Source organism: Nycticebus coucang, chromosome 24, assembly GCF_027406575.1.
Source record: "Nycticebus coucang isolate mNycCou1 chromosome 24, mNycCou1.pri, whole genome shotgun sequence".
In the NCBI taxonomy this organism is placed as follows: Eukaryota; Metazoa; Chordata; class Mammalia; order Primates; family Lorisidae; genus Nycticebus; species Nycticebus coucang.
This window is the reverse complement of record NC_069803.1, coordinates 502,864-528,203: the sequence shown is the minus strand read 5'-3', so window position 1 is coordinate 528,203 and position 25,340 is coordinate 502,864. Positions and strand designations below refer to the sequence as shown.

The window sequence follows — 25,340 nt, the reverse complement described above, 5'->3', positions numbered from 1 at the left end:
TGAAGAGAAAGAAGTGAGAAAATATAGAAAACAAAGGAAATAAAAAGGAAAGGGGGAAATAGAAGAGAAGAATGGAAAGAAAGATACAAGAGTAATAGTGGTATTCAGCAGGTTGCTTTGACCCATACCTATAATTCTCAGCCTCTGGTTTATGAGTTCCCTGGAGGTCAAGATCGTTTATCAGCCTGAACAGAAACAAGATCCCACTTCCACTAAAGGGAGAAGAAAAAACAAAACTAAAAAATAAAATACAGGAATTTGTTGCAGTGGGTACTTGCCAAAAGCATCCTTTCAAAGGTCAAAGCTAGAATGAACCCCATACCAGGGAGTCAGGGTCTGCTTGAGTCAGGCCAGTGCTGTGATACTGACATCCAGACCTTAGAGTGAGGATTTCTCCCATAAGTGGAATAAAGATTGACAAAGAATAAAACTGAGCAGTAAAAACAAATAAGAATAAGAATAAGAAGACACGTATATAAGGAGAATTGAAAATAAAGTTACATAAGATGTAAAAAAAGGAAGGTTCATCTTAGCTGATATTTGATAAATTTGTGTGGGATAGATAGGAAAAGTAGAAAAATATAACAAAGAAAAAAGGAGAGTAATGTAAAGGAAAGAAAAAAATAAAAGGCATAGGAAAACTGTAGCAGGAATGGAGCCATGTTATTGAAGAAAGTAAAAATGGAAAAATAAAAACACTATGAATAAAAACAAAACAAACCAAAACCATAATGGATAAAATTGAGGAGGAAAAGCATAACAGGAGCAGAATGTCTTAAAAATAGCAAAAATTGGAGCCCTTTCTATTGAAGAAACAATGAAAAACTATAATTGCATACAGAAGAAAGAAAAAGAAAAATCTAGGGGAAAAAATTGAAAAAAAATTTAAAGAGGAAAAACAAATACATAGCTGTATATTACATGGAAAACAGGTGACATTCTGTGGAGTATGAGATACTAATCACCACACAGGTACAGCTGTGTTAGATGGGGGCTGAAAGCCTCTATCCTGCCAAGGAGACCTGGTCCCATCTTCCTGATATCTTTGCCCTCAATCCCTGCAAGTTCAGGAGCCCAAGTCTCTCATCAGACTGCTTAATAGACACATTTTGACCTTTCCAAACCATATCCCTTGAACGTGCAGTGGCTTTCTCAGGGAACTGTGTGTTGTTCAAGTCTCCCCACAGGTGGCCGAGCAGCTTATATATTTTGTGATTAAAACAAATTTCAAGTTTTGAGATTAACCTTTATTTGACAAGAGTTAGAGTCAAACTATGATCTTCCTTAGAAAAGTCATTTTTCTCTTCTTAAATTTCAGAAAATATTTGGGTAGTGTATGTAGCCAAAATAATCAAGTGCAGCATATTTAGCATTGAAAACCTCTGTAAGGGTTTTGCTTGATCTAGCTATACTCCAATCTCACCTGCATTTCATTGTTCTTTTTGGCTCACAGGAATGTAAACATGCCCTAGTCCTTAACTTGAAAATCAACACATCATTTATATTTTCCCAAGTATGTCTGTCTACCCTACCAACTGTCCTCTTTGATAAGGTTTCTAGTCACTGAATTATAACTTAAAGCCAATCAAAGTTTAAAGTTTATATTTTGTGATTTCACTTTCACAATGTGTTTAAAATAATGCCTACCACAAAAAAAATAAATCTTGATGAGTTTCAAGCCATCATCATTATCATTGCTCTAATTATATCAGTGCCTTTCCCTGGATTGTGAGGGGAAAAGGATAATAAAGTGACAAACTAAACGATTATTTTCGGTTGAGTATACTATAAAACACCTGTTTATTAATTGACCAGGCTATAGTTTTTCCTCTGTAATATGAAGTATTGAAATGAAAAACCTTAAGAAGTTTTCCAGTGTAAACCTTTCAAGATTACATAATTTGGCTATCTGGTAGTTTTAGTCATAATCATAAATTCATTTTTATTAGGGTGAAAAAGTCTGAATGAAAAAAAAAATTTCTCTTGGCACACCAAATGGACGCTTTTAAAAATTTTATTTAAAGTTGGCTACAGAAATATCTGGTAAGAAGAAGTTTCACGACTATGTAAGCAAATCCTTTTAGTCCTTATGTAAATCTAATTTTCTTCTGAGTTCTTTCTAATAATAGGAAACTTATGTGTATTTGCAAATAAAATATTGTTATACAGTGCACTTCCCCAGTCATTTCTGACTCTATATGACACTAATTGGATATCTTCTAAAAATTTTTGCTTCAGTGTTTGTTTCTAATTACGGGCATTAAACATACTTCAACATTTTAACTTTTCATTAAATGAGAAGGTCCTTCCTTTGCTACAACATTTTCTAGTCTTTGAAAAGATTAGATTATTTAAAAATTCATTTAAGATTTTGTTCGACCATATTCTTGCTTAAACTAAAGAACTAGTGCCTATAAAAGAACATTAGAGGAAGTTGATTAGACACAATTAATGATTTTGGAGACTCAGAAGGTGATCTACCTTTAGATCAGAAGTGAAGTTGATTTTTGACAATTCTCGCCTAATATCCCCTTAGTCTCCTTATAGAGAAACCATCCTATCCCTTAGCCTAGTTGACAGATTTATTGCTCAGATGGACCGCAGACTTAAACAGAGGCACTGAATAGGGAAGCTGCTCAGCCACTTGCCCGGTGGTGGCCAAATTTCCAGCGCCGCTGCCCCACGTTCCAGTTGCAGGTCAAGGAGGGTGGGCCCTCAGGCCAGGCAGGCGGGATGGACAGGGACTAGGCTGCCAGCCCGCTGCCACCACAGCCGTGGCCGCAACTCGATGCCAGGCGCCTGCAGTGACTGTCCAGAAATCCCAGATCTCGCGACGCCCTCAGCAGCACCGATGCAAGGGCCCGGGGGCCTCAGCCTGCGCCAAGCCAGGCGGTGGGCCCGGCACTAGCAGCGGCACTCAGGGGCGGAACGGCTCCACCTCCGAACCCTGAGGTCGGTGTGTCCAGCGCCCAAGGAAACGTGTCCAGCGTGCGTCCCAAGGGCCCTACCGACCCCGCCTCCCGGGCAGCTCCTCCTGGGCCCATGCCGGGAGTGTGGGGTCCGCGCCCACCAGGCAGTCCGGCTGAGCGGCAACCGCCAGGTCGATGGCCAGGCTTGACTGCAACTGAGGTGTCAGGTGCCTGGTTCCTTCCTGCTAGGGGCGCGGGCAGGTTCCTAGTTGCAGGGCTGCTCCCCACAGTCCCTGGCCCTGTCCAAACAGCAGCAAGGACAGGAAATATCTGCCTGAGCTGAGAGGGTACAGAACTCCCTAGATCCCTCCTGCACGCACCATGTGCAGCAGGTATGCCAGGCCTGGCGGACAGTGCGCGAGGACCCTGTGCACCCAGGGAGCCCCGAGGTCCAGCTCTGTAGCCACGCCCTGCACGCCCGGGCACCAGCTGCACACAACTTCCTGACGCCAGCGGGGGTCTTCCTGCGCACGCGCACTGCCGTTGCTAGCCTTCGGTTGTACCGGTCTGACCACGGAACCGCCAGGCTTGTTTCCTGGAGTTGCTGCCAGACCTGGCTGGGACACCGTCCTAGGGCTACGCTGAGCGAGAAAAGCGGAGGGGAGTGGGTGGGGAAAGGGTGTCTACGGAGCCAGGAGCTCTATCTAAAAGAAATTGTTAGCTGCAGGTGGAGATGGGCAACACAGTCTTGACCCCTTTGGTCCACCAGTACTCGGACCAGAATCAGGACCCAGTCTTCTCATCGACGGAGTATGAGGTCAACTTTAAGGACCTCAAGACTCTCCACAGAGCTGCCTACAACGGCGACCTCTAAGACATGATGGACCTGGTCCATCTGAAAAGAAATAAGTTAAATGCATATGACAAGAAGAAGAGGTAATAGGAACTGGGAGCCAGGTGGCCCGGGCTGGGGCGGGGGGCAGGGGGTGGGGGTGGCGGCATGGGGGGTGAGAGGTGGGGTGACCAGGTGTGAGGGATGAGGGGTGAGGGGTGTGAGGGGGGAGACGCCCCCTTTCATGGCCTCCCTGGGCGAGCCCTCCTGTCACCAGGGCTCCTTAGAAACTCAGATGGGGAAGCCTGGGAGAGGTCCCGCGCCCCACCCGGGCCACCACTATGGGCAGCAGAGCAAAAGCTGAACCTCATCTGGTTTCCATCCACTCCAGATTCCCCTTATACAGCTCTGTATTGACCTTTTTTGTTTGTTTTTTGGAGACAGAGTCTCACTTTTTTGCCCTGGATAGAATGCTGTGGTGTCATAGCTCCCCGACAACCTCAAGCACTTCTCTTGCCTCAGCCTCCAGAGTAGCTGGGACTACAGGCACCCGCCACAACACCTGGCTATTTTTAGACATGAGGTCTCGCTCTGGCTCAGGCTGGTCTTGAACCTGTGAGCTCAGGCAATCCACCCTCCTCGGCCTCCAGAGTGCTAGGATTACAGACGCCAGCCCCTGTGCCCAGCCTGTATTGACCATTTTAAAGTAATTTAACCAAGAAAATTAGGTATAACCGCATTTTATTTTTGATGTACACATTTTAGAACATAATGTTCTGTATGTTATGGAAAAGTACATAATGAGAGAATTCCTACAATATGTCCACCTCTGAGCTAACACATCTTTAGATCAAGTCCAATTTCCATTTTATATCAAAGTATAGCTGTGGGTTTGCGTTCTCTACCGAGGGGGTCTTAGAAAGCAATTTTAAAGTGGTAAAATGATTGCATGTGCTTGAGTAGGAAGACTTATTTTCCTGAAAATATGAGCTCTTTCCATGTTTATTAATTTTATTTTATTTTTTTTATTTATTTTAATTAAATCATAACTGTATACATTGATATGATCATGGGGCATCATACACTCGCTTCATAAACCATTTGACACATTTTCATCACAGTGGTTAACATAGCCTTTCCGGCGTTATCTCAGTTACTGTGTCAAAACATTTACATTTTACATTTACCAAGTTTCGCAAATACCCCTGTAAGATGCACCACAGGTGTGATCCCACCGATCCCCCTCCCTCTACCCACCACCACCCCCTCCTTTCCCACTTCCCCCTATTGTTAAATTGTAAATGGGTTATAGCTTTCATGTGAGAGTCTCAAATTAGTTTCATAGTAGGGCTGTGTACATTGGGCACTTTTTCTTCCATTCTTGAGATACTTTACTAAGAAGAATATGTTCCAGCTCCATCCATGTAAACATGAAAGAGGTAAAGTCTCCACCTTTCTTTAAGGCTGCATAGTATTCCATAGTATACATATACCACAAATTATTAATCCATTCGTGGATCGATGGGCACTTGGGCTTTTTCCATGACTTAGCTATTATGAATTGGGCTGCAATAAACATTCTGGTACAAATATCTTTGTTATGTTGTGATTTTTGGTCTTCTGGGTATATGCCCAGCAGAGGAATTACAGGATTGAATGGCAGATCTATTTTTAGATCTCTGAGTGTTCTCCATATATCTTTCCAAAAGGAATGTATTAATTTGCATTCCCACCAGCAGTGCAGAAGTGTTCCCTTTTCTCCGCATCCACACCAACATCTCTGGTCTTGAGATTTTGTGATATAGGCTAGTCTCAGTGGAGTTAGATGATATCTCAAAGTAGTTTTGATTTGCGTTTCTCTGATGATTAAAGATGATGAGCATTTTTTCATATGTCTGAAGGCCGCGCGCCTGTCTTCAGAGAAGTTTCTCTTCAAATCCCTTGCCCAGCCTGCGATGGGATCCCTTGTTTTTTTCTTGCTGATGCGTTTGAGTTCTCTGTGGATTCTGGTTATTAAACCTTTGTCAGAGATATACCCTGCAAATATCTTCTCCCATTCTGAGGGCTGTCTGCTTGCTCTGCTTACTGTGTTCTTAGCTGTGCAGAAGCTTTTTAGTTTGATCAAGTCCCAGTAGTGTATTTTTGAAGCTGCTTCAATTGCCCGGGGGGTTCTCCTCATGAAATACTCACCCAGACCAATTTCTTCAAGGGTTTTCCCTGCATTCTCCTCTAGTATTTTTATAGTTTCATGTCTTAAGTTTAAATCTTTAATCCAATGAGAGTCTATCTTAGTTAAGGGTGAAAGGGGTAGGTCCAATTTCAGTCTTCTGCAGGTTGCCAGCCAGTTCACCCAGCACCATTTGTTAAATAGGGAATATTTTCCCCACTGAATGTTTTTAATTGGCTTGTCAAAAATCAAATAGCGGTAAGTAGTTGGATTCATCTCTTGGTTCTCTATTCTGTTCCAGATATCTACTTCTCTGTTTTTGTGCCAATACCATGCTGTTTTGATCACTATCGATTTGTAGTAAAGTCTGAGGTCTGGTAGTGTGATTCCTCCTGTTTTGTTTTTATTTCTGAGTAATGTCTTGGCTATTCGAGGTTTTTTCTGATTCCATATAAAACGAAGTAATGTTTTTTCGAAATCTTTAAAATATGACAGTGGAGCTTTAATAGGGAGTGCGTTGAAATTATATATTGCTTTGGGTAGTATGGACATTTTGATAATGTTGATTCTTCCCAGCCATGAGGATGGTATGTTCTTCCATTTGTTAACATTTTCAGCTATTTCTTTTCTCAGAGTTTCATAGTTCTCTTTATGGAGATCTTTCACGTCTTTTGTTAGGTAAATTCCCAAATATTTCATCTTCTTTGGTACTACTGTGAATGGGATAGAGTCCTTAACTGCTTTTTCAACTTGACTGTTGTTGGTGTATATAAAGGCTACCGATTTATGGATGTTGATTTTGTAACCTGAGACACTGCTGTATTCCTTGATCACTTCTAGGAGTTTTGTAGTAGAGTCCTTAGTGTTTTCCAGATACACAATCATATCATCTGCGAAGAGCGAAAGTTTGATCTCTTCTGACCCTATATGGATACCCTTGATCGCCTTTTCTTCCCTAATTGCGGTGGCTAAAACTTCCATTACAATGTTGAAAAGCAATGGAGACAATGGGCAGCCTTGTCTGGTTCCTGATCTGAGTGGAAATGATTCCAATTTAACTCCATTCAATATGATATTTGCTGTGGGCTTGCTGTAGATGGCCTCTATCAGTTTAAGAAAAGTCCCTTCTAGACCAATTTTCTTGAGTGTTCTGATCATGAAGGGATGCTGGATATTATCAAAAGCTTTTTCTGCATCGATTGAGAGAATCATATGGCATTTGTCTTTTAATTTGTTTATGTGCTGGATTACATTTATAGACTTACATATATTGAACCAGCCTTGACACCCTGGGATAAAACCAACTTGGTCATGATGTATAATTTGTTTCATATGTTGCTGGATTCTGTTTGTTAGGATCTTGTTGAATATTTTTGCATCTATATTCATTAGTGATATTGGTCTATAATTTTCTTTTCTTGTTGGGTCTTTTCCTGGTTTGGGGATCAGGGTGATGTTTGCTTCATAGAACGTGTTGGGTAGTCTTCCTTCTTTTTCTACATTTTGGAATAGGTTGAGTAATATAGTTACTAATTCCTCTTTAAAGGTTTGGTAGAATTCTGACGTGAAACCATCTGGTCCCGGGCTTTTCTTTTTAGGGAGGTTTTGTATAGTTGATGCTATTTCTGAACTTGATATGGGTCTTTTCAACATTTCCACTTGATTCTGGTTAAGTCTTGGAAGGTGGTGTGCTTCCAAGTATTGGTCAATTTCCTTCACATTTTCATATTTCTGAGAATAAAGTTTCTTGTAATATTCATTAAGGATTTTTTGGATTTCTGATGAGTCTGTGGTTATTTCGTCTTTGTTGTTTCTGATTGATGATATTAGAGATTTTACTCTTTTTTTTCCTGATTAGGTTGGCCAGAGGTTTATCTATTTTATTGACCTTTTCAAAAAACCAGCTTTTTGATTTATTGATCTGTTGTATTATTCTTTTGTTTTCAATTTCATTTAATTCTGCTCTAATTTTGGTTATTTCTTTTCTTCTACTGGGTTTGGGGTTGGAATGTTCTTCCTTTTCCAGTTGCGTGAGATGTCCCATTAAGTTGTGAACTTCCTCTCTTTCCGTTCTCTTGAGGAAGGCTTGCAGTGATATGAATTTCCGTCTTAGAACTGCCTTTGCGGTGTCCCAGAGGTTCTGATAGTTTGTGTCTTCATTGTCGTTTTGTTCCAAAAAATTGGCGATTTCTTTCTTAATCTCATCTCTGACCCAGCTATAATTCAGCATAAGATTATTTAACTTCCATGTTTTTGTATGGGTATGCAGATTCCTGTTGTTACTCAATTCAAGTTTTATTCCATGGTGGTCCGAGAAGATGCATGGAATAATTTCTATTCCTTTAAATTTACTGAGATTAGACTTGTGACCTAAAATGTGGTCAATTTTGGAGTAAGTTCCGTGGGCTGATGAGAAGTATGTGTATTCAGTTTTGTTGGGATGAAATGTTCTGTAGATGTCTGTTAAATCTAAATATTGGACGGTTAGGTTTAAATCTAAGATTTCTTTGCTCAGCTTCTTTCTGGAGGATCGATCCAACACTGCCAAGGGAGTGTTGAAATCTCCAACGATTATGGAGCTGGAGGAAATCAAGTTACTCATGTCTGTTAGAGTTTCTCTTATAAATTGAGGTGCATTCTGGTTGGGTGCATAGATATTAATAATTGAGATCTCATCATATTGAGTATTACCCTTAACATATATGAAGTGACCATTCTTGTCCTTCCTTACTTTTGATGGTTTAAAGCCTACTGTATCTGCAAATAAATTTGCAACACCTGCTTTTTTCTGATTACCATTTGCCTGAAATATGGATGACCATCCTTTCACCCTGAGTCTGTATTTGTCTTTTAAGTTGAGATGTGACTCTTGTATGCAACAAATATCTGGCTTGAGTTTTTGTATCCAGTCAGCTAACCTATGCCTCTTTAGAGGACAGTTTAAGCCATTCACATTGATGGAGAGTATTGATAAGTCTGGTGGAATTTTGGGTATCGAGTTTTTCAAAGGTCCAGTGGACATTTTTAATCCTTTCGCCAGTGTGGAAGTTGGAGTTTGATCCGAAGTTTCTGAGTGAGTTTACTTTTGTGGTATAGGATTGGGTTGGTCATTGTGGAGGATAGGTCTGAGAACATCCTGAAGAGCTGGTTTCCTTATGGCAAATTTTTTCAACATATGAATGTCATTGAAGTATTTAATTTCTCCATCATAGATGAAACTCAGTTTAGCTGGATACAGGATCCTGGGTTGAAAGTTTTTTTGCTTTAGGAGATTAAAAGTTGATGACCAGCCTCTTCTGGCTTGAAAAGTTTCAGCAGAGAGATCTGCAGTTATTCTAATATTGTTACCTTTGTACGTAATAGTTTTCTTTCGCCGGGCTGCTTTGAGAATCTTCTCTTTCATGTTAACTTTAGTGAAGCTAATTATGATATGTCTGGGGGATGACTTATTGGGGTTGAATCGTGCTGGGTTTCTGAAGCTGTCTGCTATCTGAATTTCAGATTCTCTAGGCATGTCTGGAAAATTTTCTTTCATAATTTCATGCAGAAGGGCCTCTGTGCCCTTGGAGGCCTCTTCATCATTCTCAGAAATCCCTATAATCCTTATATTGCTTTTTTTCGAATTATCTGAGAGTTCTCTGAGTGAGTGATCCGTTTTTGCTCTCCATTTCTCTTCCTCTTTGAGAGATTGGGAGCGTTCGAAGACTTTATCTTCAATGTCAGAAATCCTTTCTTCTGCTTGCTCCATTCTGTTACTGAGGCATTCTACTGTATTTTTCATATCTTTGAGGGCTGTATTATGAATGGGATCTTCAATCACATCTGCCGTATCTTTTCTTGGGGGGTGATCTATTCTGGTTATTCATGTTACCAGAGTTTTTCCGCTGATTCCGACCCATGGTTATTTTACTCCCTTTGGTTTTTCCCCTGGGGTTTTATCGAGGGCCCGTACAGTGTTGTGGCCTGAGAAACTGGGGCCCTGGCTGGTGTGGTGGAGCAAAGTGGTTCTGTCTTGTTTTCTGCTGGTTTCTGTTCGATCCTATTGCAACGTCTACTCTGGCTTGAAGTCTCAGCTGTGTGGAAAAATCAGCAATTAAGTCACCCCGCCTGCCCACCCCTGGCCCCAGTTGGAAAAGGAGAATCTAACCTTCCTACAACCGCACACCCAGGGCACCACCTGAAAAGTCCTCAGTCTATTTGCCCAGTTCAGAAGGTCCAAATCAACTGTCTCAAACGGCACCTGTCTCGGGTGGGAGAGTTCAAGAGGTCTCTGGGAACTGGATCACAGGGGCCTTGTGACTCCTCTGACACGGCTCATCCCAGTGCAGCATGGAGTCAGGAGGAGCCACCCAGCAAACAGAGCAGTCTAGGAAGGTTGACGTCTCCTTCCCCACTTTGCCCCTCCGTCGGACCCAGTCACTGGTATCTCTGCAGATGGCTAACCCAGTTGCCTGCAGTGAACAGACACTCCAGGGGTTTGCACCTGCCTGAATCGCAAGGAAGTCTGCCAGGCCCCCGCAGACTGCTGCTATCTAGCAGGAGGAGATGGGGCCTGACATCTTTGAGTGCTTGATGCAGGTGATGGGAAGGAGATGTTCACTCAGGCTTAGCCCCGTCCCTGATGAATGTTGCTAACAGAACAGAACAGACAACTTTGTGGGGTTCTGTCTCTGTTCCTGCTGAAATCGCCTACAGAAGACGGGCTGTTCTGAGTTCAAACGTCTTTGCTGCTGGAGGTTTGTGTCCTCTTTGTTACTGGCGGTTTGCATCCGATCACCTCTCTGGGTCGGCCCCACCCTGGAAGCTTTCCGGGTTTGTGAGCAGTGTCAGGAAATCCCCCGCTCACCGGTGGCCTTCTCTGGTTGCCCAGGGAGACAGGGGGTGTGGCCTCAGAATATCCAGAAGTGAGCTTTCTGCCGTTAAAGAAAAAACGGCTGTTGATCTACCTCCAGGGAACTGCTGCTCTGGTCTGGGCACTCAGGCGACCCTTCTCTCCTCTGTCTCGCGCCCCAGAGTCAGCACTGAGTGGCCGCAGTTTATGCTGGGTCCACACCCCTCAAGAGATCCCCCAAGAATCCGAACTCTTCAGGGATAGGCCCCCAAACCCCAATTGGGAGTGGGGGGGGAAGCCAGAGTCCCATTCAGTTTCACGCCCGCCCGTCTGCACTGTTGCCCGGGGAGGGCTCCTGCACTGCACCGCAGGGAAGTGCCGCCAAGGCTTGACCTCCCCTCAGCAGAGTGCCCTCTCCTCGCCCACGTGTCTCAGAGTCAGCGCTGTCCTGATGCAGCTCGGGCACTGTGCACTCCCCTCGAGAAATCACCCAAGAATCCGAACTCCTGGGGGATAGGCCTTCAGACCCCGAGTGAGAGTAGGGGCTCTCAGCTCTCAGCGGGGAAGCTAGAGTTTTATTCAGTTTTTGTACCCTGTAATGTTGCCTGGGGAGGGTTGCTGCACCGCACCGCAGGGAAGTGCCGCCGAGGCGTGACTCCCCCTCAGCCCGGTGCCCTCTCCTCACTCGCGTGTCTCAGAGTTAATGCTGACCAGTCACAACTCGGGGACTGTCCACTCCCCTTGAGAATTCACTCAAGGATCCGAACTCCTGGGGGACAGGCCTCCAGAACTCAGTGGGCGAGAGGAGAGTGTTGGGGATTCAGGGTTGCCGGCAAAGGATTTTTAAAGTTGTTTTTTTTTTTTTCAGTTTTATGCCCGGCAGGAGAACGCCGCGGCACCCCAGTAGGGGAGGTAGGTCCAGTTTTTAGAAGGTCTCTCCCGTGGAGTGTAGTGGGAGGGCCTTTAATTTCTGCCCGCTTGTTTAATTGTGGGGCTCTTGAGCCGGTCTCATGGGGGAGGGGGACTCCCGTCTGCTTGGTGGTGGATTTTGTACCTTTTGTTTGCGTCCTTGTGATCGCAGCTTGCCTCAGCGGTGTTGATGTGCGTTCTTCAACCTTCTCTCTTGGTGAGGCTCAAGTCCACCAGGATACTTACTAAATTCCTGTCCCTTAAATCTCCTTCTGGATGGGAGCCTCTGTTGAAAGCTGGCTTCAGTCCGCCATCTTGTCTCCCCCTCCATGTTTATTAATTTTAAATCAGCCAAATAAAAATGCCAAAATTTTTCAATTTTTGAGTTGCATATGAAATCCGTCTTTTGTTATCGTCATGATATTAAGAAACATTTGTAATGTTGTGAATAAAGATTTGTCTATTTAGATATCAAAATGTGCTATTAAGTTCCACAAATTTTTTACTAACATTTGAAAAGACACATGAATGAATGGCACAAAATATAAAATCCAGATACACCAAATATATAGGAGAATTTAGAACTTGATAAGGTGACATTTTATATTATTAGCGAACAATGAATTTTTCATAACTGAGGTGTCTGTTAGCTGGAAATAAAGTAGATAGATTTTTAATTCACAAAAGTAAGTTCATGGCTGGGCACCGGCAGGTCAGTGGTTAGGACACTGGCCACATACACCCGGGGTGGTGGGTTCCAAGAACGGCATGCTAAACAATGACCACTACAACAAATAGTCAGGTGTTGCGGTGAGCACCTGTACTCTCAGCTACTTTGGAAGCTGAGGGAGGAGAATTGCTTAAGCTGAAGAGTTTGAGGTTGCTGTGAGCTGTGACCCCATGGAACTCTACCTAGGTCAACATAGGGAGAATCTGTCTCAAATAAATACATAAATAAATGTAAGTTCATAATAAAATACATATTAAAAGTTTTAAATATACCAAATGAGGAAAGTACTAGGAACAAACCCAAATGCCTATTGAGATAGATACATTTTTATGGTAATGAAGCCCTTCCTGAGAATGACCTCTCAAGCAAGCTTCCTGAAGATTGTTTCAGCAAAATAAATGTTAAAACCCTCTGTATATGAGGGGAAAAAATTAACAGAACATGTTTACAAAATATTTGCAACACATCAAATGAAAATATATCTTAATCTGGGCTGTACCTGTGTCTCAAGAAGTAGGGCACTGGCCCCATAAACCAGGGGTGGCTGGTTCAAGTCCGGCCCCGGCCAAAACTGCAAAAAAAAAAAAAAAAAGAAAGAAAATAATTCTAAAATTGTGCAAAGTACATTTTTCTCTACCAATCTACAGTTGACCTCTGGACCTGGGAAAAACATTTAGTGTTCTTGATAAGACAAGGACCTTAAATTAAAAAGGGAATAATTTTTTTTTCTTTCCACAAAGTTTATAAGGATGCAATGTGGTGGTACTTATGCTTTTATGTGCTCATGACCTTTTAAATAGACTCCAACAAGTCATAATAAAATATTTTTATGGAGTAATTAGAAATTCATAAAATTTTACTTTCTCAGCTCTGCTTAAAGTAACACTGTATTAAGGAGAATCTACATAACACATGTATAAAGAAATTTCAATGCATCCATAGGGTAGTACAATATGTGACAGAATCCTAATCTGGCGGAAGCAGCCACTTAGGTAAGAGTGGCATATGAAGGTGGCATATGAACAGGCAGGTGTCAGCTGACATGTGGAGGTGAACTTTTAAGATATACAGTGAGGACAATGTCAATTTGCTGATAAGTACACATGGACTATGGCAATGTGTTAGCTGAAAATATGTAAAAAGTTTAATAAAAGCAGTTAGTGTTAGAAATTGGTATACAACCAAGATTTTTCTTTTTATCCCTGTGATTTCTGCAGTGAACCTGTATAAGTTTTAGTAGCAGCTTATTATTAATGAAATAATCCTTTCACAAGGATTATGGGATATGAATCTTACACAAGAAAAATAATTTCCCACTTTTTATTCATTTATTTGAATTAGTATCTTCTGCTAACTTGTAGTCTCTTCAAAATGAATCTTTTTACCTGTATCTGTGCATGTATATTCTGTTGTGTATACATTTTATTATGCACATTGTTTTCATCATATGTATTTATTATATATACAAATAATTATAGATTCATCATTTTATTTGTGCCCTTAAGAAAATAAAACTGGCAAATATAAATGATTATTAATCTTGCAAAAGTATTGCTTTAGTTCACGAGTTTTTTTTTTTTCTTTTAATTGAGCTCCCTATCCATCCTTTGAATCCATTTATTCTCCAAACATAAGCTGGAAACCTCTTTGGTAGGAGACATATACTATAGCCTTTCAGGACCATTCCATCCTACACCATCATGTTTACCTGAGCAGCCTGAGGAAGATGAGAGGTTTAAAATTGTTGCATTAGGACTTGATCTCACATGAAGTTTTTCCTCCCTCCTGTTAAACACAGATAAAAAGATTCCTTTACTTTTGAAGAGAATAAAAGTTAGCATAAAAAGAATTCCTAAAGTTAAACAATTATTTAAAAACGTATTTTAGTGACCTTTGAAATTTTGTAACAGTCTTAATGACTAATACTAATCATTGGAAATATCTCCTTTACATGTCAATCAATCTAAGCACTGAATAATGAGCCACACTTTCCATTTGAATTCTGCATTTCCTTTGTTTTAAATATTTTTGAAATCAAAATGAGAATTAACTTTCTTTTGAAAATTGTTAATTCAGCCATCTTTTTGTCATAGTATATTTAAAAACTAAAATTTCTTTAAATGTCATTCATATAAAAATAAATGCTAGAGACCTGTGTGTGCCAAATCTCACTCACTGTAAAGCTACCATGGAATGTGCTATGCCCCATTATCTTAAGTTCAATACTGTAATTCTGAAAATGCTGCCAATTATTCTTGTAATCATGAATTACAAGTGGCATTCCTAAGAGATGTTATAATGAAAAAAAAAAGAAATATTATAATACAGTTGTGTTTCTAATCTTTAAACCTTACAACTGAGTAGATATGATTGTATCATTTTACTTTAATCAGAATGTCATCTTTCTTAGCATTCATAGTAATAGTTATAATAGACAACAATTACTGAGCTGTTATTTGTGCCAGGAACTGTTCAAAATGGTCAGCATCACAAGGGTATCCTGTAAGGTGCCCTTACTATTTTTATTTTTATTTTTATTTTTTGCAGTTTTTGGCTGGGGCTGGGTTTCAACCCACCACAACCGGCATATGGGGCTGGTGCCCTACTCCTTTGAACCACAGGTGCCGCCTGCTCTTACTATTTTTATTTCCATTTTATCGATGAGGAAATTAAGACACAGAAAAGCTAAGCCAAAGTGTATCCCAAACTGAAGTTGAACTGAATCCAAAGGCCAATGTCTTTGGATTCCAATAGGCTGTTCTTTTGTTACACAGTGAGTGCTAATAAATATCGTTCTATCTTCACAAGAAAATTAAGGATTTGTTCTGAAAACAGGAATAAATGAAACAATGCTTACAACTACGTGAATGATTACATGTTTTTAGTTAGTGTGCTACAATTTTTTAAAAAGGCTCTCTCAATTTTGTAGGAGTGCTTTGCATTTGGCTTGCGTAAGAGGCTATGCCAAGGTGTCCACTATGTTGATGGACGAGGACTGCGATCTGAACATCAGAGATGCTGAAGAGAGGACACCTCTGATAAAGGTATATAGTAGCCAGATTTCAGCTTGAGATGGATTTTATTTAAAGCCATAGAATAAAAATGAATTTATCTCAATTGAATATAACTAATAAGTGAAATCTGTGAAAGGTTTACATTGAATTCCTAGAACTTATGATCTATTTCTTGGTGTAAAACTGACAGGCCATGCAATGAGAGAGACCGCAGTGCGTCACTCTCCTCTTAGAACGTGGCTGCAGATCCCAACATTACAGATATCCACGGTAACTGCGCTCTCCACTATGCTGCCCACAGCGGCAATGTAGAGATTGCAACAAAACTCCTTGAATATGGTGCCGTTACAGAGATAATGAACAAGGTATAGATTAACTGACTTTATTTTGAAAATATCGGAAATACATTTGTTTTAACATTGACATATGTAAGGGTTCAATTTTCCAAGTTTGGAAACTTAAGCATTCCCTACAATAAAATATTTTGAAATAGCTCAATTGTCAAAGGTTTCTGTTTAAAAATTGGTACTTTCGAAGGAGCATGAGAGAGTGCATCTTCTTTTATGCATTTATGTTAAATATTTGTGATAACACTTGAATTTGTTGAAGGTTAAATTATTTTTTTCAATTTTTTTTTACCATTCTGCTGTTTCTTTCTAATTATTGTAAAATAGCACAGAAAAGTCAATTTATCCTACAAATAGGCTTTATCTTAAAACTTCGACAAAAGGAATGTATTTTACAAGAAATAGAAATCTTGCTGTTGACCGGTTTCTTAAAAAATAATTTCTAGGAACATGATTTGCTTCATATAAGCAAAAGGTAAAGAGGAAAATGGGGAAAAGGGAAAGGAGAGTGATCAGAAACACACAGGCCAGTTTAAAAACTGCATGATTGGGTAAATGAGGTAAAAGCTATGTTGATTAGTATGATGTAAGCACTTCAATTTGTTCAAATAATCAACACACTGAAAATGGCATAAATGTTTTTATGATCTATGTACAAAAGACTTAATAAAAAATAGTTAAAAATACATAACTGCAGGAAATACCAATAAGAGGGGGTTTTGCATGTTTTGCCCCAGTTTTTTAACATTTAAACCAGAATCTCTTTATTTTGAGGGATAATAATTCTCAGTTTGAGAGAGTTAGTGAGAGGTAGACTTGTCTAGGCATCAATTTTAGGAGAACTCCAAGAAAACCAGATTGACAGTGAGTATGATGAAGTAAGAAAGAAGGAAGAACAAATAACTGATCATCCTAACTTGGCAGAAGCAGCCACTTTTAGGTAAGAGTGTAAACTCTGCTCTCAAGACCAGAATGTCTTGATGGGAAGGTGGGAGAGAAGGACCTTTTCTGTAGCAAAATCAAGGTGCATGTTCAGTTCACTAGTCCCTGTTCTCCCCTTCCCTAGAAACATTAAATGGAATTTTCAGTAATGACTCCACCTCTTATTCTTTCTTCTTTTTATCCAAATTCCCAAGTGGTAACAGAAATTGTCCATGTAGGTAGACAATGGGACAAAAGTGGGTTTCTGTTGCATTAGTTCTCCACTAGAATTGTGCAACACAATGAACTGGGGGGAATGTAAAAGAATAATTTAGAAGTCTAGGCTCTGTCCTGAAGATTTTGATTCAGTGAATATAATAAGGTACAAGCACATATATTTAAAAATATTTCCTTGAAGGCAGGTACATGTTCGAGGGAGACTGAGGTAGGAAGGATCAGTCAATCTCAGGAGTTTTTTTTTTTTGAGACAGAGTCTCATTGTGTCCCCCTCAGTACAGTACCTTGGCGTGATAGCTCACAGCAACCTCCAACTCTTGTTTAAGCAATTCTCTTGTGTCAGCCTCCCAAGAAGCTGGGACTACAGGTGCCTGTCACAATGCCGGGCTATTTTTTTGTTTTTGTTGTAGTTGTCATTGTTGTTTGGCAGGCCTGGGCTGGCTTAGAACCTGCCAGCTCAGGTTTTTTTATATGGCCAGTGCCCTAGCTGCTGAGCTACAGGCACTGAACCAACCCAGGAGTTCTTGACACTTTCTCTGACACTGTCCCTAGAAACAACACAATTTCTTCAAGACTCTGATGCACTGAGAACTTATGTGTAATTATGAATTCACATATATCAAAAATGTAAGAAATTTCTAGAGGCACTACTTCTCTTTCAATCTCTGCTTTCCAGTAATATTAGACTGATGTTTATGATGTCTTTTACTGCTTAAGAGGGTAAAAGGAATGTTACTGGCAGTATCTGTTAGCTTACAGAGCAACTTCTTATCCTTTTCAACCATCAATCATTTACTGTTATTAAGAGAGATTTTAGAAATTTACTTGTGTATAGTCTTTCAATAAGTGCAGACTGACCATTTTAGTATTTCCTCTTTGTTATCATTCAGATGATTAAGTCAACAAATGTTTTTTATAAGTAGAGTTTTCTCAATCAGAATAGTAGCAAATCCTTTACCTTTTTTTTTTAGTTGAAGCTGTAATATGAACTGTCTTAGCACATCTTTTAGGGCCACAGAGCTTCAGCATAATCAGGATCTCAATTTGAAACACTGAAAACCATGAAGTTAGCAAGAATACATATAGGAATTTAAAAAAAATTATATTAGTCCTTAGTGATGGGGTCATATCTCCAAACTTAAAAAATGGCTTTTAAAAACTCTTTGTCTTTGCATCTATCAAATAATTGTTTTCCTGTTACAAAACCTATAAGCCTTTTTAAGTTAATCATGGTTGTAGTTGGATAGATTATGCATATTGCAGATGACATATGTTTTGCCTCAGCACTGCCTGTGACTCAGTCGGTAAGGCACCGGTCCCATATACCGAGGGTGGCGGGTTCAAACCTGGACCCGGCCAAACTGCAACCAAAAAGTAGCCGGGTGTTGTGGCGGGCACCTGTAGTCCCAGCTGCTCGGGAGGCTGAGGCAAGAGAATCGCTTAAGCCCAGGAGTTGGAGGTTGCTATGAGCTGTGTGAGGCCATGGCATTTTACGGAGGGCCATAAAGTGAGACTCTGTCTCTACAAAAAAAAATGAAAATGATTTAGTGCCTTTACTTAGGCTGTAAATAATTCATGTAAGTCAGTACTAGAACTTCTATTAAGAAACCATTATATTTCTGCTTTATATTTTGCCTAAAAAAAACATAATTTAAAGAGAAACCAGAAAAAAATGGATTAGAAAGTTAAATATGCATTAGATTTCCATATACCATTTTCATCGAGAATAAAATTTCTCAGTGAACTGTCTAACAGCTGTGATAAAAATTGGTAATCTTTTTTTGTTGTTGTTGTTTGTTTTGTTTTGTTTTGTTTTGAGACAGAGTCTCACTATGTCGCCCTTGGTAGATTGCCATGGTTTCGCAGCTCACAGTGACCTCAAACTCTTGGGCTTAAGTGATTCTCTTGCCTCAGCCTCCTAAGTAAAAAAATTGATAATCTTGTAACAGGAGACATCCCATGGGCCATTTAATGATAAGCAAGAAAAGTTCATTTGAAGTCTAGCTTTTTTTTCAGTCAGAAAACCTTAGTGAACCATTCGAAACAGGAGTGACAGACCAATTGGCATCTGGGGTCTTGTCACCATCGATAGAAGAGAGTCCTGAGTTGGTTTACCTGGTGAAATCCTCCCCTTTTGTTGGAAAGCTTTCAAGGATCATGGAAACTCTAATTTCTCAAATGTTAGGGTTTGCCCCAAAAATGTATTGCCAAAGAGGGATTAAGCAAATTCAAGAGATTGCTTTAATATTGGACATATAATGGAAAGTTTGGAAAGTATAATATTTGTTATGCATGGATTATCATGGAAACTTTGTGTTGGGGGTACATACTTCTTATAAGTAGTCTTTGAAATCCAGTGTAAGAAATATTAATCTAGGGGTAATAATTTAGATCATTAACTCAATAAAAATACTGAAAATGTTTACTACTATATCTTAGGGTAGGGGGATATAGAGATATTAATAATAGATACTGCCTCTGCCCACAAGAAGCTCTTGGTTTAGATGAGAAACAATAAAATATTACAATATACTGTGGTAAATGCTGTGATAGAAGCAAAGATTCTTCAAAGCATTAAATGTCTGAACTGAGTTTTGGAGGTAACCTGAGTTGATGTGAAGAGGCAGATGAGAGGTGTTTCCAAGGGAAGGAGTGTCACATTGGAAAGCACAGAGTACTGAGAAGGAAGGGGCTACTTTTTATTTATTTTCTACCTTATGTGTACAATTTTAGGACCTTATATAAAGTTTTACATTTATAAAAGTGTATAATTTTGTCCAGTATTGTATTAATTGTTTTTGCTGTATTGCAGAAAGACACCACACCACTCTTCCTTGCTCTGAAGGAAACCCATTCAGATGTGGCAGAACTTTTAATTAAGCATAAGGCAAATATACATCTAATTGATGGATGTAGGAGGTATAGTAATTCGTTCTGTTTTTAAAACCTGAGTGGTATTCTAGAGTGGCAATAGTATCTCTCCTCAGAAATGTTAAATGAATAATAACGTTACCTCATAATTGTTGTATAGTGAAAAATATCCACACAGATTTTCAGTTACGCAGAAAAGCAGTTATTTTGACTGAGAAATATGAAGGACAGTATACAGAAGGATTTACCTTTTCTTCCAATATTGACTGATATTTGCTCGTAATTTGGTGTTTTGGTGATATATTAGCTGATAGGCTTTAGTTAGTTGTATAAAATGTGGACTTAAACTTGTAGTTTACTTTATGACTTAATATGAAATTCTTCACTCTTTCATAGTATTTTTTAACCACTGTTGCTGATATGGTTTTCCTTTAGAATGTTCTGTGTCCCATAAATAGGATCTGGGATTCATTTTCTCTTTTGAATGACTTAGTCTTTGCTTAAAGTTGTTTTCTTCAAAGAATATTGATGTTAGATTATCCTTAAGTGACTATTAATTGCTATTACCAGATCCTGTGGGTTCATCAGCTTTTTTTCCATTTTTACTTCTAGTGTAGTTTGATGTTTTAGTTTTAATTGGCATGGGCAGAAGGATGAAAACTTCAACTGGATAAACTTTTCCTTGAATAAAATAAGCCATAGGTGGGTGATAAAGTGTAAACAGAGAGGCTTTAGATTCCCCGAAGCCTGGGTTGGATTCCTGGCTTTTACACTTGCTAGGTGTGATGTTAGGAACATCATTTATCATCAGATGTGTTTTTTGATCTGAAAAGGAGCATAATCTGCCAAGGTTTATGGTGTGTAAAGTCTTATATGCACACACACAGAGACATATACACACATACACACAGATATATATATACACACCCACACACACACAATAATTTAATGCAGTTCCTAGCACATGAATATCAGCATCAAAATCTGTAAGTACTCTGACTAAAATTATTACCATTATTATTAATGTTATTGGAAGCCTGCAAGTAGCTCTTACTTATTTGACCACTATCTGTCTTTGAATTAAAATATATTCTATTTAGATAGGGAAGGAATGGAGAATTCTACATCTAAATCTTGCACTATGTAAGATAAGTGATCTCAGCATAGTTTCTTGACCATTAAAGCCCTATAAATTAGCAACTTGTACTGTGTTATACCAGTGGTTAAGAGGCTTCCTTTTAGCTTCAGTGGAAATTTGCTAAAATGAACATTTCAGTACCCAAGATGTTCATGTCTGTAAGAACATTCTACACGGACAGGCAGGATATTGAATTGGTAAAGTATATCCAATTAGTACTATAAATAACTTTTTTCAAGTTCGTAAGTGTGGGTTATCTTTCTTATTTTAGAACAGCGCTCATGCTTGCTGTACTTTATAATTCGGAAAGCTTAGTGGATCTTCTTTTGGAGCAGAATATTAATGTCTTTGCGGAAGATTTATTTGGACAGACTACAGATAATTTTCTTCTTCCTGACTCTGAAAGGTAAGTGTATACAATAAAAGACTACTTAATGCTGGGTGGCACCCGTAGCACAGTGGTTAAGGTGCCAGCCATATGCACTGGGGGTGACAGGGTTGAACGGGGCCTGGGCCTGCTAAAACAACAATGACAATTGCAACAAAAAAAATCCAGGCATTGTGCAGGCACCTGTAGTCACAGCTACTCAGGAGGCTTAGGCAAGAGAATTGCTTAATCCTAAGAGTTTGAGGTCGCTGTGAGCTATGATGACATGGCACTCTACCCAGGGGTAAAAAGTAAGACTCTGTCTCAAAAAAAAAAAAAAAAGAAAAAAGACCAGTTAATGTTAAATTGAGGTGTAAAATAATTATAACTATTGCAGCTTGTATATTAGTTGAAATTTCATGGTTTGTTTCAGAAAGTTTTAGAATGGAAATGAGATAGCCGGAAGAAATCCAAAGGATGGAGGTGTTACAAGTAGTAATGAGTGCAGGGTTCTTAAGACTTTTAAGACCTTTAACCTTACGGATTTCAGTTTTATTTGTTTTATTCCAAGTACAGCCCCTATGCGTGGGATAAAGACAGTGTCACAACTCTGCTTTTTCTGAGTAGTTATATGGGTCGTGAAAGGCCCACTTTAGTAGAAGCTGTTGTACCATTCCATGTTGTACTGTTATGCTCTAGACCTTCCTCCTTGAAATTTTCAAGAACTGAACAGGTTTTAAAGTGCAAGAAAGGCAATCCTCTTTTATAAGGCAGAAAGAGGAGAAGAAGGACTTGGTACTCATTCTGTTTCCCCTGATTGTGTTGCTGCATTGTTGCCTGAAAACTGGTCCTGCAGTCTGGTAATTATGGACATTTGCTACCAGGAAGTCTTAGCTGATCCAGATGCCTTAGTCTCCATGGTCAACCACACTTTAACTTCAAAATAATACTTTTTGTAGTTCACTTACATTTTCTTATATGCTTGTCCATTGTTCCCAAAAGCACTAGCATCCTTCTCTGCTCTGGCAGCTAGGCCTCTGACCTTTAACCACACAAACACACAGTGAGCAAAGAGATCCCTTCCCCTACTTATATAGAGCTTATATATGGAGCTCACATTTTAGTTTAGACTTAGCCTAATCCTTTGTACATTGTCCTTTAAAGTCCTTTTGTCTAGCAAATAGTAGTTGAGATTGTTCTAAACTGTCAGAGAGTTTCAAATAATGGTGCAGGAAAGGAATGGAGTTCCGTTTCTTCTTTGTTACCAGATCTATGCCCTGAAGCCTACATAGCCTGTGCAGCACCTTTTCTTAGGCTGTAAAAGATCCCATATCCTTCTCTAGTAGTGGACAGCAACTTGTCCTTGGCCCTCAAATGATTTGTCCTCCATAATTGTGAAAATCTTTGAAGCTACTTGGTTCTCTACCTCAAAATTTAAGAATGTTTTCAAATTCTATGTCAAATTCTAAGAATGTAGCTGCTGGATGTAAACCTCTGAATCTGAACAGGTAAGTTGTATTTACATGACAAATCAATACCAAAGCACATAGACAACCTACCCAATAAGAAGATATATTTGCATAAATTGAATTAGATAAAAGATTAATAACTAGGATCTACAGATAACTCAAATTAATAAACAAAAAAGAACCAAGAATCCTTTACAACATAGAGCAAGAGAGATGAATAGCATCTTCTCTAAAGAAGACAGATGAATGGCTAACAAACATATGATAAAATGCTCATCATCCCCATTTATCCAAGAAATGCAAATCAAAACCACCCTGAGATATCACCTAAACCCAGTGAGAATGGCCCACCTTCTAAAGTCTCAAAACTACAGATGCTGGCATGGATGTGAAGAGAAGGGAACACTTTTGCACTGCTGGTGGGACTGCAAACTAGTACAACATTTTTGGAAGGAAGTATGGAGATCCCTCAAAGAACTCAAACTAGACCTCCCATTTGATCCTGCAATCCCATTACTGGGCATCTGCCTAGAAGGAAAAAAAAAAAAACATCTATTTACCGTAAGGACACTTGTGCTAGACTGTTTATTACAGCTCAATTTACAATTGCTAAATTGTGGAAACAGCCTAAATGCCCACAAACCCAGGAATGAATTAGCAAACTGTGGTATATGTATACCATAGAATACTATGCAACCACTAAAAAAGATGGAGACTTTATATCTTTTGTATTAACCTGGATGGAAGTGGAAGACATTATTCTTAGCAAAGCATCACAAGAATGGAAAAGCAAGAATTCTATGTACTCAATTCTAATATGGGAAAAATTAGTGACCTAGCACACAGTGTGGGGTTGAGGATGGGGAGAACAGAGAAAGGAAGGGGGTGGGAATCACAGGGGGTGGTACACGTTTTGGAGGTGGAACACTATTATTGGAAGGTCTTTATCTGACACAAGCAATCAATGTAACCAGGTTCTTTATATCCTCAATGAAGCCCCCCCCCCAAAAAAATAGTTACATACAAAAGTAGAACATTGTGCTTGCTTTGGCAGCACCTATAATAAAATTGAAACAATACAGAGAAGATTAGCATGACTCATGTGCAAAGGTCACGTGCAGTTTCTTGAGACATTCCATATTTTGTGTAGTTCTTGAATGGTCACTGAATTGTTTGACAAACCCTAATAGTATAAGTCAAAGCAAAATGGGCAGCACCCAATAGTGAAACTGTGATGTTCTCTAAAAAAAAAATTGTGTAAGATGATCTATGAAATGAGCATGGAGCTGAATAACACTTGGGATGTTGTGTGCAAAGTGTTGTTGATGTATTTCAGAAATGAGAAAGTATGAACATGGATCTCGTTCCTTCATGGAATTTAAAGAAGCAGGATTTTTTGTTGTCTACATCAATTGGAGATGAGCATGGAGATTAAATACCATTCTAACAAAGATCTACTGGTTCAGAGTCTGACTAGGTACTAGGTAGAGAGAGAATAATAGGAATCCAAACCAGGTCTTGACGTCTATTAGTTTTCTACCATTATAATGGGGGACATTTACTTTATGTTACCTAATTTAGTGGACTAAGGTCTTACAAATAAATTTTGTTGAAAACTATGAAACAGCTGAGATGACCTTGTTACTGGATGAAGAGAGTTTGGCCACCTGTCACTGTCAGCCAATATGCAGAGATGGGGATAGGTGCACCAAACTTTATTTGTCAGAAGTCCATCAATTGTGGAGAAGATGAGAGTGTCCTCTCCAAGACTGTCCTGTTCTTCTATTTCCAAAATCACAGTATTTTTATTGTTGGGGATTTATTGAGGTTCTTCATTCAAAGAACCAGGTTACACTAATTGCATTTGTCAAGAAAAGTTCCTCTTATAAATGTGTTCCTCCCCCAAGAGGTGTGCCAAACACTGTGACCTTCCCCTTCTTCCCTCTCTCCACTCCCCCATTCTCTGACCCCCCAACATGTACTAGGTTATCAATTTTCCTCATATCAAAATTGAACACATTGGATTCTTGCTTCTCCATTCTTGTGATGCTTCACTAAGAAGGATGTATTCCATCTCCATCCAAATTAGTACAAAAGATGTATAGTGTTCATCTGATTTAGTAGCTAAATAGTATTCCATGGCAAACATATACCACAGCTTGTTAATCCACTCCTGGGTTGGGGGGCATTTAGGCTGTTTCTCCATTTTTTTTTATTGTAAATTGAGCTGCAATAAACAGTCTACTGCAAGTGTCCTTATGGTAAAAGGATTTTTTTTTCTTCTGGGTAGGTACTCAGTAATGGGAGGATCAAATAGGAAGTCTAGTTTGAGTTCTTTGAGGGTTCTCCATACTTTCTCCTAAAAGGTTGTATTAGTTTGCAGTCCCAGCAGAAGTGTACAATAACTAAGAAAATGTCATGAAGGCTACGTTGAACGGTTTGATGAGAATATTTCAGATTGTATATGAAACCAGCACATTGTACCTCTTGATTGAACTAATGTACACAGCTATGATTTAACAATAAAAAAATAATAAAAACAAACAAACAAAAAAAAAAGTGTTCCCTGCTCTCCACATCCACACCAGCATCTGTAGC

The 25,340-nt window shown here is 39.4% G+C and overlaps 1 non-coding gene and 1 pseudogene across 1 annotated transcript; both read left to right on the top strand.

The window, feature by feature from the left end:
* The first annotated feature begins 3,789 nt into the window (after window positions 1-3,789).
* The window catches only part of LOC128576581 (putative ankyrin repeat domain-containing protein 20A3), a 156,479-nt pseudogene continuing 134,928 nt past the window's right edge, over window positions 3,790-25,340 (top strand).
* Window positions 23,781-23,887, top strand: LOC128576638 (U6 spliceosomal RNA). The gene has a single exon (XR_008377469.1). It is a non-coding gene; the product is annotated as a U6 spliceosomal RNA (small nuclear RNA).